Raw genomic sequence first — 16,670 nt, forward strand, 5'->3', positions numbered from 1 at the left:
AAGAATGCTGTGATATCAATGTTCTTTAACCGTTGTATCTTTGTGCCATACTATGTTTACCCACTCCCCTATCATTAGACACATGAGTCATTTCTAAGTTTTTACAGGCATAATGTTGAAGTAAACATACTGCAAACCTAGCATTGTGCACATCTCTGATAAATTTCTTTACATTTCTTTGAAGTAGAATTGCCAGGCCAAAGGATGAACGTGTTTTAATGACTTATGAAATACATTGCCAAATTTCTCTGGAGAAAGGTTATGTCAAGTTTTTCTCCCACTATCAGATTCTATATGAGGGCCAATTTCCCCATGTCCTTGCCAGTGTTAGTTATTACTGTTCTAATTAATCTTTGCTAATCTAATATGTAATGAACAAAAAAAAATGGTTTTTTATTTTAATTTTAAAAATTCTTTGATTATTAGAGAGGTTAAACATTATTTCATGTTTTTTAAATGTGTCTTTTTAATGACTTTATCTGCTTAACATCTTTGCTTATTATTTTAACCCAGGTGTCATTGAATCATTTCTTTGAAGCTCAAGGCAAGAGGCCAAAAGGATTGCAGAGTTGCTAGCTGTTAGTATTGGCTTAAAGAGTAGCTCATAGACAGGTCCGTATATCACTAAGCAGAGGCTCAGGCTGGCCCCTACAACACGCCACAGAGCTGTGCTGAATGTTGTCTTCAATGCACCTAATTTTCTTGGTTGTTTGCCTCCTATTGCTCTTGCCTCTGTTTGGGTTGCAATGCTAAGTACAAAGAGAGGTATAATGTGACCAAACAAACAGATACTATTGTTCTGGACACTCTCTAATACTCTTCATCTTTTCCAGCCAATTGTCCCAAACTAGCATAGTTGCATAAAATCACTGTCTGAGCTTATGTGAGGGTGCTGGGCTGGACGGTGGGAATGATCAGATGTTGGGTTCTAATCTGTTTGTTACTTGGGCTGATCGAATGACATCTGTGTGTTCCATTTTATTCATCTGAAAAACTCAATTCTTCATAACCAGACTCCATGCTTTCTATCTGGGCTTGTTTCCCATTGTTCTCATTTAAACGCTAGGTACCAACTGTTCTATACTCTGCCATGATCTCTGGGTTGCTTTCCAAGTTTCTCTTCTGCTTACAAAGGTCTTCCTCACACAATCTTTGTCCCATGGTCTAACTCAGTGCTGGCACTTAGCTAAAAGAGTAAAAAATGTTTATTGACTAAAAAAAAAAATGAATTCAGTTAAACTATAATGAACATTTAAATTTGTAAGAACAATTTGAAGATACTAGCAAATTTAAAATGTAACAGCAGGAAAAGACATACAAAATAGCTACGATGTAATACAGGACAAGATAAATCATTAAAGGAGAAGGTTTCTCTACTCCCAACACTTCTGATACCAACTACCTGGAGTTAGTGCAGACCCCACAGGTTAAGGCAGGGGTCCCTAAACTTTTTACACAGGGGGCCAGTTCACTGTCCCTCAGACCGTTGGAGGGCCGGACTATAAAAAAACTATGAACAAATCCCTAAGCACACTGCACATATCTTATTTTAAAGTAAAAAAAACAAAACAGGAACAAATACAATATTTAAAATAAAGAACAGGTAAATTTAAATCAACAAACTGACCAGTATTTCAATGGGAACTATGGGCCTGCTTTTGGCTAATGAGATGGTCAGTGTCTGGTTCCATATTTGTCAATGCTAGCCGTAACAAGTGATATGACATGCTTCCGGAGCCCTGACGCGTGCGTCCCGCATCGCTGCGCTTTGTGGTGCCACCACATACAGCACACAGGATGCAACCTGTGCTCTCTCACTGACCACCAATGAAAGAGGTGCCCCTTCCAGAAGTGTGGCGGGGGCCAGATAAATGGCCTCAGGGGGCCGCATGTGGCCCGCGGGCCATAGTTTGGGGACCCCTGGGTTAAGGCTTATCCTACAAGACTGCCCCCACTTCCGACACCAATCTCAAGTCCTGGCCTTCAGTACTTCTGATCAACCAACTATCAAATGGGGGTTTCCACAAACCCCTCTTCAGCTTTAATAATTTTTTTTTTCTTATTTGAAGCTGGAAACGGAGAGAGACAGACAGACTCCCGCATGTGCCCGACCGGGATCCACCCGGCACGCCCACCAGGGGCGACGCTCTGCCCCTCTGGGGCGTCGCTCTGCCGTGACCAGAGCCACTCTAGCGCCTGGGGCAGAGGCCAAGGAGCCATCCCCAGCGCCCGGGCCATCTTTGCTCCAATGGAGCCTTGGCTGCGGGAGGGGAAGAGAGAGACAGAGAGGAAGGAGGGGGGGGGTGGAGAAGCAAGTGGGCGCTTCTCCTATGTGTCCTGGCCGGGAATCGAACCCAGGTCCCCCGCACGCCAGGCCGACGCTCTACCGCTGAGCCAACCGGCCAGGGCCAGCTTTAATAATTTGCTAGAATAGTTCACAGATCCTGGCAAAATAATGTAAAGTTTACCTATTATTACAAATTTATTATTAAGGCTATTTTAAAGGATACAAATGAAGAGCCAGATGAAGAGATATATAGGAAAAGGTCCAGAAGAGTCCTGTGCACAGGAGCTCTGTCCCCATGAAATTTGGGGTATGCCACCCTCCTGACACATAGACACATTCTTGTTCACTAACTTAGAAGCTCTCTGAACTTTGTTGTTGAAGGTTTTTATGGAGGATTCATTATGTAGGTATGGTTGATTAAAGCACTGGCCACAGTTAAGTCAATCTTCAGCCCTTTCCTCCCTGGAGGTTAGGGGGTGGGTTTAAAAGTTCCAACCCTCTGATCACAGTGTTGGTTCCTCTGGCAACCAACCACCATTCTCCTAGACTCCCCCCATTAGCACAACTTCAGATGTGGTTGAAAGGGGCTTATTATGAAGAGAGATATTCTTCTCACCCTTATCACTCAGAAAATTTCAGGAGTTTAAAAAGCTCTGTGCCAGGAATGGGGACAAAGAGCAAATACATATATATCATTATATATATATATATAATATATATATTAATAATATATATTATTATTATTATATCACAATCATATAATAGAAAACCAAGTCTCTTTCTTTGGAGTTATAAAGAAGGATAAGATGAATACTGGCTAAGGACTGAGAAAGATGTGTCTAAAAGGACAGGTAGTATAACTGTAGAACCAGCTCAGAATGGTCCTACCCTGTTTGACAGGATACTGAGTTGTTTTTCAGAGACAACAGACCCAAAGTGCAAGTCATACAGCCAAAGCATGCACAGTGGAGAGATCTTTGACCTCTAGTTGCACCAGTCTTGTACTCCCCCATCCTCTGAACCCCCCACAGAACCAAAGGGTTCAGAAGCCAAGGGTCCTTTGTATAGGAAAATCCAATGTTGATGCCCCTTTACCATAAACAACCAAATTCCAAGGTCTCCCAATTAAAACTTGCCTCACGAGCACTTCAGCATACCTGTTTCCCCTAACCTTAGAGAAAACCCTTAACCTTTTGAGTAGTGAGCTTTTGTTAACCCTTTGAGTGAGGACATACACGAACATTTGTAGTCCAGTAAGAAAGGTGGATTTGAGGCACTACTTGGTCTCCCATCTTCCTGGTTCGCTCCTTCTCAATCAATAAGCCTTTCCTTACTCCAAAATGACATTCTGAGTTTTAGCCTTTGGAAGTGTCAGGCAAACTGGGTTTGGGAACAGGAGAAGTAGACATTATTGAGTCTAAGTCCCATTAAGGCAAGGTTGGAATCCATCATTGTTCTTCACTAGTGCTGCTCAGTCCCCAGTGCCTGATTCAATGATTTGGAAAGAAGATACAGGGCGTGTGTCTGGGGATGAGGCAGAAGGCTATCTTAGGCAGAGAGAGTAATTTGAGCAAAGGAAATGGAGAGTGAAGTTGGTTTTGTTTTGAGGGAAGCAAAGTTTGCAAGCCCCAAATATGCCTTTTTTGGGGATATTGATTGTTTTAAGCTGGTTATTTTTTGAAAAAAGATTTTATTGATTGGCCTTTAGAGAGAAGAGAGAGAAAGGCAGTGGGGGAAGAGCCTTGTATGTGCCTTGACCGGGCAAGCCCAGAGTTTCTAACCAGCAACCTCAGCATTCCAGGTCGATGCTTTATCCACTGTGCCACCACAGGTCAGAATAAGCTGGTTATTTTTAAGAGATGAAAGACTCAGGAAGAACCTTTGACCTTTACCCTAATTATCTAAAATAATTTAGATAGAGGACCTGCTGTAAGAAAGGGAGCTATCATCATATATAACTACGGCTTAATACTAACTAGATGTGATAAGGAAGAACCTAACAAGTCCTCTTTGTGTCCCATTTTTAAAGATGGCCTAGAAAATATTTGTTTACCAAATATTCACTTTTCATCCATGTGAACAGCCTTCTGCCCTTTGAAGACCCAAACCACAACTTCCCAACCTCCCCACCCCCCACTCCTCAGCTCCTTGGCAAATGAACCTCAACTGCCCAACTTGTCCTCTGGTCCCATATTCTTATGTATGTACGTATGTAATAATTTGGTTATTCCCCCCTGTTAATCTGCCTCATGTCAATTTGAAAAACTCAGACGGGTAGAAGGCAAATTAGTTTTCTTCCTCCACAGTTTGTTCTTTGTGTTGTTTGTTTTAAGTGGTCATAAGAAGTTTTAATTTGCTGGCTGTACATCAAGATACTCATGGAGGTCAACCACTACCAATATTTTCATTGCCACCCTGTGTCATTGAGCTATATAAGTAAGAATCCCCCAAAACTCTGACATTCTCCCAATTCCTTGATACACATGGATAGTACTGAGGAAAAAGCTAAATGCTAAGGTTATGTAACTCTTCTGGAGTTTTCCTATGCTCTCATGTGAAGAACAGGGCTTGGAAGGGGGAAGCTAAATATTTCTTTTTGTGGCCTCACGCCTGTCACTCACGCAAACACCAACACATTGGGAGAGTGCTCCCTAATTCAGCAGATTCAACTAAAAGCCTGAGAAGTGGGGAGAGGCGCCACATAACCCTTGAACACATAGTTAACTTCTATTTTATCATAAGCGTTTTGCCACTTATCCTTTACAGAATAAAGAAGGAGAAAAAAAGAAACAGTTAATTTAAATCTCACTATGTGTAAGGTGTTAAAAATTAGTGGACATGTAATAGAATTTACTAAGCATGAACAGCTCCCCGGGCGGGGGAGGAAAGGAAAACAGGGGTCACGGAATGCTCTAGCAAGCCAGCTGTTACCCACACTAAACAAACACAAACAAATCTTATTTTTTTAAAGACTTTAGTTTTCAGTTTTGACATAGATAGCCTTCCTGAATTGAAGACTCACATATTCCAACTGCTAATTAAAGTTCAGTAAGCATGTTACGTAGAATTGGTTCAATGGAAGTGTTAACAAGCTAGAATTGCACGTCATTCCTCTTTTATCCACCTTTCACTTATCTACATTCAATTACCCGTTTACAGCCTCTTTCTGAAGGATTTATTAATAATTTTAGTGCCTATCTATTTTTTTCACTTCAAAACCTGCTGTCTATGCCGCTCATTAGGGCACGTTAGTCATGTGCAGCCTTATAATAATATTACTTGAATTTTCATACCCTGTCCACTCAAAGAGATTATCAATTTGAGTTCTACGTTTTGCAATTGTCATAGCAAATTGCATAGCTAATCCTAATAGTAGATCCTCAAAATATTGGTCAAGTATCTCTTATTTTAATAAAACTGAAAATATCGCTAATTGTAATACCCAAAGACGCTGGGATTTATTTATGTAAGTAAATCCCCATCATAAGAAACTTGGAAAGGAGTATCTTTTTCCTTTATCATCATGCCTACTGAAGATAACTTTTTCAGCCTTGCAGCTTTGAACCCAGAGGTGTGTGTTCAATATATTCAAACACATTTTGGAATACCGGGCCAAATGATCTGTCAAGGGCTTCATCAAGGTGCACAGCAGCTTACCTGGTGGGTGCTTGCTAGCACATGGCAGAATGATGGCCTTGCCTCTCTTCTCAGTGACCAGACAGGATTCCAAACCAAGGTCCCGTGCCCTAAGCTGGAGGGCAGGGCACACTGAAGACACTCTCTCACTCGCTGAAGGGCAAACACACTTCTGCTGACCGTGGACTGAAGAGGACGGTGCAGCTTAAAAGTCAGCTTGTGCTATGTTACAGAGGTAAGCGGCCATTTGAAATGAGATGTGTTGGGTTTTTTTGTTTGTTTGTTTTTTGTTTAGAAGAGAGGAAAGGGTGTTTCAATGATCAATTGGTCTTAATTATTTTCGCTTAGAGTAAGAGAGAGATAAAGCTCCTGACAGAATTCCAAAACAGAAAGGGAGGAAATGAAACCATCTGCAGTTGCATCTGATTGGCTGGGTACCTGCTGGCTGGCAGGCTGTTCACCTCAGCTTGCCTGGGTGGTGTCCCCGTGGGCCAATCAGTCCCCAGAAGTCCTCTACCAGGCCATCTGGAGCTGGGGAACAAGTTTTAATCTGCCTTGCCAGAATTTTGCTTGAAATCTGTCCACTCCTCACTTCCTCCCAATCCGGGTCACAGGCCTAAAACTTGACCTTAATTGCCAAGAAATAACATTCATCAAAAGATAATATATATATCAAATGTTTGAAAGTTGATAGAATTGATGCCTTTAATACTCAGAAATATTACCTCACTCTGACTCACAAAGTGTAGAGTCCACTTGAATCCACTGGTTTCAGTGTAAACAGTAGGTTAAATGCCAAAAGCATCAAAGCCAGAATCTGAGTTCACAGGATGCTCCTTTCTCCCTCCTCCTCCAGCCAATCAGCCACTGAGTCCTGCTGATTGAACTTTCCGTGTATTTCTTGAATTGCTCCCCTTCTCTTCATCTCTAGTCAAGGTCCCTAAACATATCTTTCTTCTAATCTGGGTAAGGCTTAACCCCTTACCCAGAGCCATCCACCTAAGAAGCAAATTTGACCTTGTCACTTTGTTGCTGCTCTAAGCATTTAAAAAAAACTTTTCCCCATTGATTTTTGAGAGAGAGAGAGAGAGAGGCAGAGAGGGAGGGAGGGAGGGAGGGAGAGAGGGAGGGAGGGAGAAGCATCAATTCACTGTTCCACCAGTTGTTGCATTTAGTTATGCACTCATTGGCTGCTTCTCATATAGTGCCCTGACCAGGGGTCAAACCTGGGATCTCAGTGGGCTGCCACGATGCTTTATGCACTAAGCCAGTGGTCCCCAACCTTTTCTGGGCCACGGACCAGTTTAATGTCAAAATATTTTTACAGTCCAGCCTTTAGGGTGGGACGGATAAAATGTATCATGTGACTGAGACAAGCGTCAAGAGTGAATCTTAGACGGATGTAACAGAGGGAAACTGGTCATTTTTTAAAAATAAAACATCATTCAGACTTAAATATAAATAAAACGGAAATAATGTAAGTTATTTATTCTTTCTCTGCGGACTGGTACCAAATGGCCCACAGACTGGTACTGGTCCGCGGCCAGGGGTTGGGGACCACTGCACTAAGCCACCCAGTCAGGGCTGCTCTAAGCATTTCAATGGCTCTGCTTAGCCTCCAGTTTGTATCTAGCTCTCCCTTGTCAGTCACTGCTTCTCATTTTGCAGTCTAGTGATATCCACTGCTCTAAATAGTTTTTCACATCTTCACGCAGTACCTAATGCTACTCACTCCACTTGGAATGCCCTTCCCATATTTATTTACCCCACACCTCCTTCAAGACTCAGTTCAGGTATTATGGTGTCTGGCAAGCCTTCCCTAAGACCTCACATAGGGTTAAATGACCTCTGTATCCCTGTGTATAACAATCTTATCATCTGCTGCATTTTAGTGAATACACTGTTTTTGTGTGTGTGTGTGTGTGTGTTTTTGTTTTGTTTTGTTTTGTATTTTTCTGAAGCTGGAAACGGGGAGGCAGTCAGACAGACTCCCGATTGCGCCTGACCGGGATCCACCTGGCACACCCACCAGGGGGCGATGCTCTGCCTATCCGGGGCATCGCTCTGTTGCAACCAGAGCCACTCTAGCGCTTGGGGCAGAGGCCAAGGAGCCATCCCCAGTGCCCGGGCCATCTTTTGCTCCAATGGAGCCTCGGCTGCGGGAGGGGAAGAGAGAGACAGAGAGGAAGGAGAGGGGGAGGGGTGGAGAAGCAGATGGGCGCTTCTCCTGTGTGCCCTGGCCAGGAATCGAACCCGGGACTCCTGCACGCCAGGCCGACGCTCTACCACTGAGCCAACCGGCCAGGGCCGAATACACTGTTTTTAAATCCATCTCCGTCACTACATTGAGAGATTGTAGAGAGCCTTTTTATATCTCTGGTCCATAGTAGGATCGCAATATATCTATTAAATAAAGGTTTGTTGCTTAACAAAAATGTTCATGATATAGAAAAAAAAAATCTATCCTGTGGGGCTCTCACTCTTAAGAGGAACACATAGGTATGCAGACCTCTGATGCCCTGAGGCATGGGGAGGAGGGCCCTGGGGTGGTGAAAGGGTCCAAAGACAATTGCCTTAATTCTGCCAATGGAGGAACTTGTCACATCCCGCAGCTCCACTGAAAAGAGACAAAATCGCAACACTGCTCCCAACATTTCATTTTGACGGTTGACTGATGACTCCCTGCCTCCCAGGAAGGAAAGCAGATCCCAACCAAAGCAATATCGGGCACCTGGCTTACCTCCTCAAGAGACCCAGGCCCCCCTGAGAGGTGTAGAAGTTTCCTTCCATCTTAGGAGCCCACCACCTGGGAGTGCCTAGAAAGTTGCTGCAGGTAAGCTGAGAACAGAAAAGCTTTTCTATCACTTTAATGATAAAAATATAATTCATTGTTTTGGAGCACTGTTTGGAAACTGTGGCATTTACACCACTTGTTAGTTGCTTTTTAAGGCACATGCAAGCTGTTTATAATAAAAAAAGACATTTATGGCGCATTGGCTCCCTGGTGTCTCTCTCCCAGAACAAGGTGTTATAAGCTGACACGGGGGAAGTGAGAGAGAGCTGGGAAGAAACTGGAGCCAGAGCTCAGTAAAACTGGGTGTGCCAAGTGCTAGGCAGAACCAGGGGAGGGTGGGTCCGGTGTGGCTTTGAAGGTGAAGATAGCTGCCCTGGAGGGGGTATGTTACTCATAAACCCTTTAAAGAGTTTTGCCTAGATGGCAGTGGCAGAACCATTAAACAGCTGTGGACAGACATGACCTAATTTATTGGCCTTGCCAGTTGTCTTCACTGGAGCCGGTGCTACAGTACAACCGACAACTAAGAGTGCATTTCGGTGGGCTGTGGGGTGGCATTTGCTGAGAATAGGGGAGACACATGTTTCAGGAGGAAGAGACACCAGCAAGCAGACAGAGAGAGCAGAGGGGTGGCTAGATCCTCCCTGACACAGCCCCCCGCCCCATGCGGAAGGCCATTGTCAGGAACTCCTTGACCAGCTGAGGCCCAGTGCTTTCTTTCTCCTGAGGCGTGAAGCACCAACATGCACTGCTTAGGGGACAACTTGCAGCAAGCGGAGCGCTCCCCTGGCCTTCGGTAATTCTGAAGGGAGCTGCGAAGTGCAAGCTCAAGTGCAAATGCAGTAACTCAGCCAGCAGCCCCGACCTACCCTCAAATACGTATAGCCCCAAAAGTCATACTTTCTATAGCTAAACAGCACCTGGAAGCCAGGGAGAGAGCCACACAGAAAGTGTACATGGCAGAAATGTTTCAAACAGGCTGTAAAAAGTTCAGTTTAGAAGCCTAAAATGAAAAACAAAACAACTTGTGTTGCCATCTGGGCTCTGATACAATTTAATTTAAAAATGCTGGCTGTTTAAGGGATTTAATTAAAACTCACAGTTTTCTCGGGCCCTGTGGGAGCCTCTGAAGATTCTGTCTGCTGCGCTCAGCCCTGGGGCCAGCCCTGCCTGTGTCCCAGCAGCACCTCCAGGGCTCGTGCTGAGGGGCGGAGGGGCAGCAGCCCCGCCAACGACCGAGGAACGGAGTCCTGTTGTGAACCTCTGCTGAACAGACAGCACTTGGGTCTCGTTTTGATCATGAGCTCGTTTGGTGCGACTGTAGGGGTGAGGCTGATGGAGGTCATCGAGGGCCTCACTTTGACGCCCACAGTGCTGTTGCAATGATCAGGGCTTACATGTTCTCTAAGTTGCCATTTCACTCCCTCACAAGGAAGGTATTCACTTCCCTTTGAACCTACACATTTCCACCCCTGTCCTTTGGCCCTTGACTGGATCATACCCCCAGTAGAGCCACAGAAGATGCTGCACAAGTGTCACAGGGGACAGCTGGAGTCCCATGTTTTAGTCCCACATCAATGCCTGGGTGTTGCTATGGTCTTGAGGCTCTTTGGGAAAGGAGAAAAATAAGGACACTATTTCATCTGGAAAAAATGAGGATAATAGTATCTGCTCTTCCTACCTTAGAAGATATTGGAGGAGATCAAGTGAATGTGGTAGACATATACATATTTAAGTATTGCATATATTTAATATGTTGAGTAATCCTGAATAACCACAGAATCAGCAGAGGGAAGAGATATAATTCCTCTTTCTTTTGGCCAATTTGGATAGAAACGAAATTGCTTTAGCCTCTCAGAAACTCTCCGGGCTTCCCTGTTGCCCTTCCTTAGCCATTTCCTGTTTCTCACACTGAACAAAACTCAGCAGTCAATGTGAGGCCCTATGACTAGAGTTGGGTTCAAGGAAGTGAGTTCACAAGACCAAGGTCTAATCAGCTCATGGATATTACAGCATTTGTGTTTATGCATAACCCACACTTGGTGGGCAGTAAAACAAAATAAAAACAATGAAAAGTAAAATGCAATACCTCCAGTTGCCAGACTAAATAGCTCCCGGGGCAGAAGGTCCCTTTGATCCTACCAAGCAATTTTAAAGTGGGAAAGTACTAGAGACATAGTTTATTACATTCGCGTCAAGCACAACCCTCTTGATTGTTCTTTGCTAGGACTCCAGGCTTTCCCCTCCCAAACCACAGGGTTTCCTGAGAAACGAACAGTCCCTAAACTCATGGAAAGGTGTGGAGTGTAGGAAAGTTAGGACAGGTGAAGTCAGTGCCCAGTGCCCAAGCAGCCAAGATGGGATCCCTATCTGCACTTTAGAGTCATCTGGGCGGCTTATAAAAAATACCCATGCCCGATCTAATCACAGACCAGTGAAGCCAGAACGTCCAGCGGCACCTGGCATTGGTCACTTTGAGAGTTCCCTAGATAGTTTTCATTTCAGCCAGGGTTGAGAATCTCTGTCTTAGCAGAGTCGTGGGCCAAGACCTGTTATCACAGAAGGCGGAAAGACAGGCCAAATGTTGCCTAGTGCACAAGTGGACACCAAAAGAGGAGAATCAGAGTGAAAGCAAGTGTAACACCCCCTACACGTGGACAGGTGCCTGCCAAGCACTTTATATCACTTCTAGGTAAACCGGATGGCTTGTAGCCCCTGCTCAGAAAATCCAACACTAAGCTTTCCCCAGGCAGTGCTGCAGATTGGACAACTGATTCTTGGGCAGCCCATCCATAGGTTGGCTAAAGATGTGCCAGGTGACCTGGCATGGAGAGCCATGAGCATCAGAATCTGGACTAAATAATGTGGAATGAATCAGGCAGTTTAAGAATGCAAGCAGCACCGTTGCCTGACCAGTGGTGGCGCAGTGAATAGAGCATTGACCTGGGAGGCTGAGGTCTCTGGCTTGACTGCAGGCTTACCAGCTTGAGCGCATGGTCTTCTGCTTCAGTATGGAATCATCAACATGATCCCAAAGTCACTGGCTTGAGCCCAAGGTTGCTGGCTTGAGCAAGCAGTCACTGGCTCAGTTAGAGCTGCCCTTCCACCCCCAGCAAGGCACGTATGAGAAACAATCAATGAACAACTAAAGTGCCACAACTACAAGTCGATGCTTCTCACCTCTCTTTCTTCCTGCCTCTCTCTCTCTCTCTTTCAGTGGAAAAAAATAAAAAGAATGCAAGCAGCACCATGAGAGGGAACCAAAGGCATCCTGGGAGAAGGACGGTGTGGGCTGTGAAATGCAAGCAGAGTGAGTAGCTGGTCCCTAGAGCCATCTTGCTTCCCCAAATTCTTCAAATTCCAGTTTCGGTTCATCTGCAATCTTTTTGTAAAGCCCTCTATGGACGGTGCCCTGGGTGTGACTCTTCCACACCACACAAAACCCTGACTTACCCAAGCACGATGGAGACTACATAGGAGAATATCCAGAGAGGCGGATATTCAGTAGCACAAAGAAGCAAGAGCAGAACAGAGCAACTCCCAAAAGGTGCAGAAGCAAGAGAGAAACTGTCAAAGAGCACAGAACAGGCAGGAACAGTGGCATAGGATAAGGGGAAGGAGAACTCGAGGGACTTTCCTGGCAGGGAAGCAAAACCTTCGCAATATGAGGCAGTGAGAAAATGCAGAATCTAAAGGAGGACCGAAAAGGACGACAGGGATGGGAGAGCAAAGAAGTGGGCAAGAAACTGTCTTCCCCTCGCTCTGCTCTGAGTTGCTGGGAGACAACCCACGAGCCACACTGCCCAGGCTCTCACTTCCTGGTCAGCTGCTTCCAGCTGGCTTCAGCCAAGTGCTGTCAGTAGACTGGAGGGTGAACTGAAAGGAACAGTCAGAGTGTTTCTCTCCTCCCCCTATCTCATGTAGAACTTCTTGGCAGTGATTGTCTCTCCCAAGTCTCCAAATCCCCAGACAGGTCCCCTATGGTTCCAATTTCTCTTGGGGGATCCTAGCCTGTGGCTTGACTAACCCCACCTGCTCACTTTTTCTTTCCAACCCATGGTATACTAGAACCTGCCTGTACTGACTCACAGAGCAGGCTGTTAAATATTTAGGTACTTTGCAAGCTGGTTGTTAAATGATTGCTAGCTTCAAACCCGCTCATACTACAAATCAAGGCTTTTTCTCCAGGGGAGCCGGTTACCAGCACACCACTGCCAGCCTCTAGGCCTCCTGCTGCTGCCAATCTGTGGTTTACTTATGGTCCCAGTTGGTTTCTCTGCCTCTTTTTATTAACATGCAACTGATTAATTGCACTACATTTTGTGGGGTTATTTTTTTTATTGATTTTAGAAAGAGGAAGAGAGACAGAGAAACATTGATTTGTTGTTCCAATTATTTATGCATTCATTGATTGATGCTTGTATGTGCTCTAATTGGGGATTGAACCTGTAACCTTGGTGTATGGGATCAATTTTCTAACCAACTGAGCTACTCGGCCAGAGCTATATTTGTTTTAAATAAAGAGCAGTTTCTGTTTTCTTAATGGTACCCTGATTGATTGCAGACAACAATCTCCTAAAGAGCTTCACCATTTCCCTTGAACAGTATAAACATTAAAACCACATGTGAGGCATTCCTCTTGCTTGCTTGTTCGTCTAGGAATTTTGTTAACTGCTTATCTTTGTAATTAAGTAACTTTTAAAGCAAATTAATTTTGTTATAAGTTAAAAACTTATACCACTCTAACAAGGTATTATTTTGACTAGCAAAAGAACCAGAACTAAATGACAACCAAGTCACTTGATGGAGATCTCATAATGAATGGTCTACGCTCAACTGGGTTTGCTACCTGGCATAGAAAATGAAAAAGCAAGGAAACTGAAATATGGTCCATTAAGTATGCACACTTATATATGTATAACAATCACTCTTCTCTGTACAAATAGCCTTTTCCTTACAATTTGCTTCTTAGCTTTCATGCAGGCTGATGCTACAGCATTTGCCTCATTAGCTCTTTGTTGGTGTTGCTGTTATTGTTTGGTTGTTCAATGGTCTTTTCTCCAAAAGGAATAATCACGGGCCTTAGCAGCAGGTGGAAATAAATGGACAAGGACCATTTCTTAGCCATTTGGGGAGGGGTATCAATTTATATAATTATCCACACATTATAATTTATCTGTAAACATTATAGATAAAATATATATCAGATCAATAAAAAGTAAACATTTTTAAAGAATTTTCAAAACTAGAGGTGAATGTTGGTCTAAGCTCGAGAGAGGAAAATATTCTAATCTTAAAAACCAAAAAGCAAAGGTTAAAACTTGGTACATTTTATTACATAAAAATGGGGGGGGGGCCTGACCTGTGGTGGCGCAGTGGGTAAAGCGTCAACCTGGAAACGCTGAGGTTGCCGGTTCAAAACCCAGGGCTTGCCTGGTCGAGGCACATATGGGAGTTGATGCTTCCTGTTCCTCCCCCCTTCTCTCTCTCTCCCCTCTCTATAATGAATAAATAAAATCTAAAAAAAAAATGGGGGAGCTTGTATTTTCATATAAATAGAAGTTAAATACTGAAAACTAGAAAATATACTGTAATATATAGACAAATGTCCATTTCCTTCATGTATAAGGAAACATAAATCAATAAGAAAAAAAAAATCCCACCCACGCCGAGCCTCTGTCAGCACTGGTTGCCTTCTAGGATCCATCCCCTCTAGGTCTCCCCTCCTTTGGGTTTTGTTGTGGGCAACAAAGTACAGTAGTCAGTCCCAAGAGATGGATCATGATTGGTCAAAGCTTAACATTTGAATCCATTCTTTTATTTCTCAATCCTCTTGCAGTGAAGGGTAGCCTTTTGACCTGGTTTGTATCCTAATATGATATAGATATATGGCTCCCAATCCACAGAACCTCAGAATCCCAATTTACTTGGAGACAAGGTCTTAGAGAGGTAATCAACTTAAAAGGAGGTCATTAGGCTCTAATCCAATATGACCGGTGTCCTTGTATAAACAGGAAATTTTGGACACAGAGACAGACACCCACACAGGGAGAGCATTATTGGAAGACTGGAATTACGCTGCCACAACCAAGGAACTACCAGAGGCTAGGAGAGACACCTGGAGCCGATTCTTCCCCAGTATCTTCAGAGGGGGCATGGCCATCCGGGACACGGGAGGCCACAGCATTCCTTTCCAGGTTACTGCCTCCCACCTCCAACCCCACCCCCTGCAGCCTTTTCCTTCTTCAAGTGCTCTTAAATACATTATTTGAAAATTGAGACCAAGGCAAATTTGATATAAATATAAAACACCACATTTCTTTGGGAAGTGGGGAGTTTGGTCACTGGAACCCCCATTTCCTCTTTCATTATTAGAAAGTCTAACCCACAGTGGAATGAGGAAGCCAGCTCGAGGTGATGTTTTAAGTATAGCCTTTGAATAGGGCCATTGGCAATGCCAAAAAGGAAACATTCCTGAGGAGGAGAGGAAGGTGACTCCCTGGCTCTCAAATGTCACAGCCTGTGCAAATAACTAACTGCAGAAAAACAGGCCTGAATTCCATTAGCAAGGCTCTTAGTTAGATAGCTGGTTCTTGGCTTTAAGATCCAAGTATGCTAGCAGGAAGAAAAATATTTCCTGACTAACCTTAACTGAAACTTCTTTGTCTTTCCATGGCTTCTCCAGCTCTTTCTTTTCCTTAATTTGTATTCCCTCACAGAAGTTAAGGTCCATTTGGTTAGGAATTGAGTACCTACTAGGTGTGTGAGGCTTTCCACCCCTTATACAATCCTGGACCACAAGGAACTCAAGATTGATGTACAGAAACCAACTTAGACATGAATACATCAACATTACTAATATACAAAACATTATTAAGAAGAGGGAGGAAATAAATTCAGGTATTTTTTTTAAAACAAATTATTTTAAAAGTCATCTTTATGAAGGTTTAAAAGGCAAACATTTTGCATTTCTTTATTTTCAAAAGAAATGGTCATCATTTAAAAATATTATTTCATGGTTAGTGGAAATAGCAAGAGTTTTAAACTACAAAGAGGTCAGTGTTTGTTCTGTGACAAGCTAGCTGGGCTAAGGGAGTGTAATCACTTCACCTTCTTTGTACTTCATTGTTGGAGGCAGTACCGCACAGGGGTTAAGTGCAGATGAAGTTCACAAATCCAGTACTTCCTAGCAGTACTGTCTCAGTCAAGTTACTTATCTGCTGCAAACTTCCTCTGTAGAATGGAGATTTCCTTTTTAAAAACTCCCTTAACTTATTAGGTTGTTGTGAGTTAAATGAGATAATACACATAAAGAGTTTAGCACAGAGCAAGTGCTCAACAAGTTCCTGCTATTATGACTGTTATTTTTATTAGCTTTTGACCAAATAAATAATATGTTTATCAGGTTACAATAAGGACAAAAAAAAGTACAAGAAAAAACAACAACAACCTTAAAAGAAAACAGATTAGGATGAGGATAAAAACAAGAAGAGAAAAACTAGAAGAGTTATAACCAGAGGCGGATTGAACCGTGGGCACACCAGGTGCGAGCCCTGGGTCCCAAATTCTGAAGGAGCCCGGACAACCCCAACTTTACACTTTTTTCTAATGACACCATATTTAGTTTCATATGTGCAATTTTAATAATAGTACATAATATTTTTTAGTTATTTAAAAATATGGTTAACATGTATTTTTATTTTCCCTGTCTCTCTCTCTCTTTTTTTTAAGGGGCCTGTAAGGCCAGAGGCCACTGCCATGGCCATTCACATGCAGATTCTCATTGGATTCGGGCGGAGAGTAAAGAACAGTGGAGCCAATAAATTATGGGCCATTCCTTTATTAAAGTGTTGCACCGGCCGAGGAGCAAACACAGAGCTCCCAAAGCCCTGACACATTCTCCGGTTCCACAACCAGGAGAATCTTCTCTGGTTCCTTCCAGAATCAAAGGCC

At 43.5% G+C, this 16,670-nt stretch overlaps 1 protein-coding gene across 5 annotated transcripts in view; it reads right to left on the reverse strand.

Moving 5' to 3' along the window:
- LOC136396391 (protein O-glucosyltransferase 3) overlaps positions 1 to 16,670 on the reverse strand; it is a 111,306-nt gene that overhangs the window by 85,099 nt on the left and 9,537 nt on the right. The window contains exon 1 of one of the 5 annotated variants that reach the window (XM_066371615.1): positions 5,945 to 6,233. The exons of the other annotated variants lie outside the window; for them this stretch is intronic. The gene's annotated coding sequence lies outside the window, so the exon portion shown is untranslated. Of the gene's footprint in view, positions 1 to 5,944; positions 6,234 to 16,670 lie in introns of those variants that run through there. 5 annotated transcript variants of the gene reach the window in all.

This window comes from Saccopteryx leptura, chromosome 1 (genome assembly GCF_036850995.1).
Source record: "Saccopteryx leptura isolate mSacLep1 chromosome 1, mSacLep1_pri_phased_curated, whole genome shotgun sequence".
Lineage (NCBI taxonomy): Eukaryota > Metazoa > Chordata > Mammalia > Chiroptera > Emballonuridae > Saccopteryx > Saccopteryx leptura.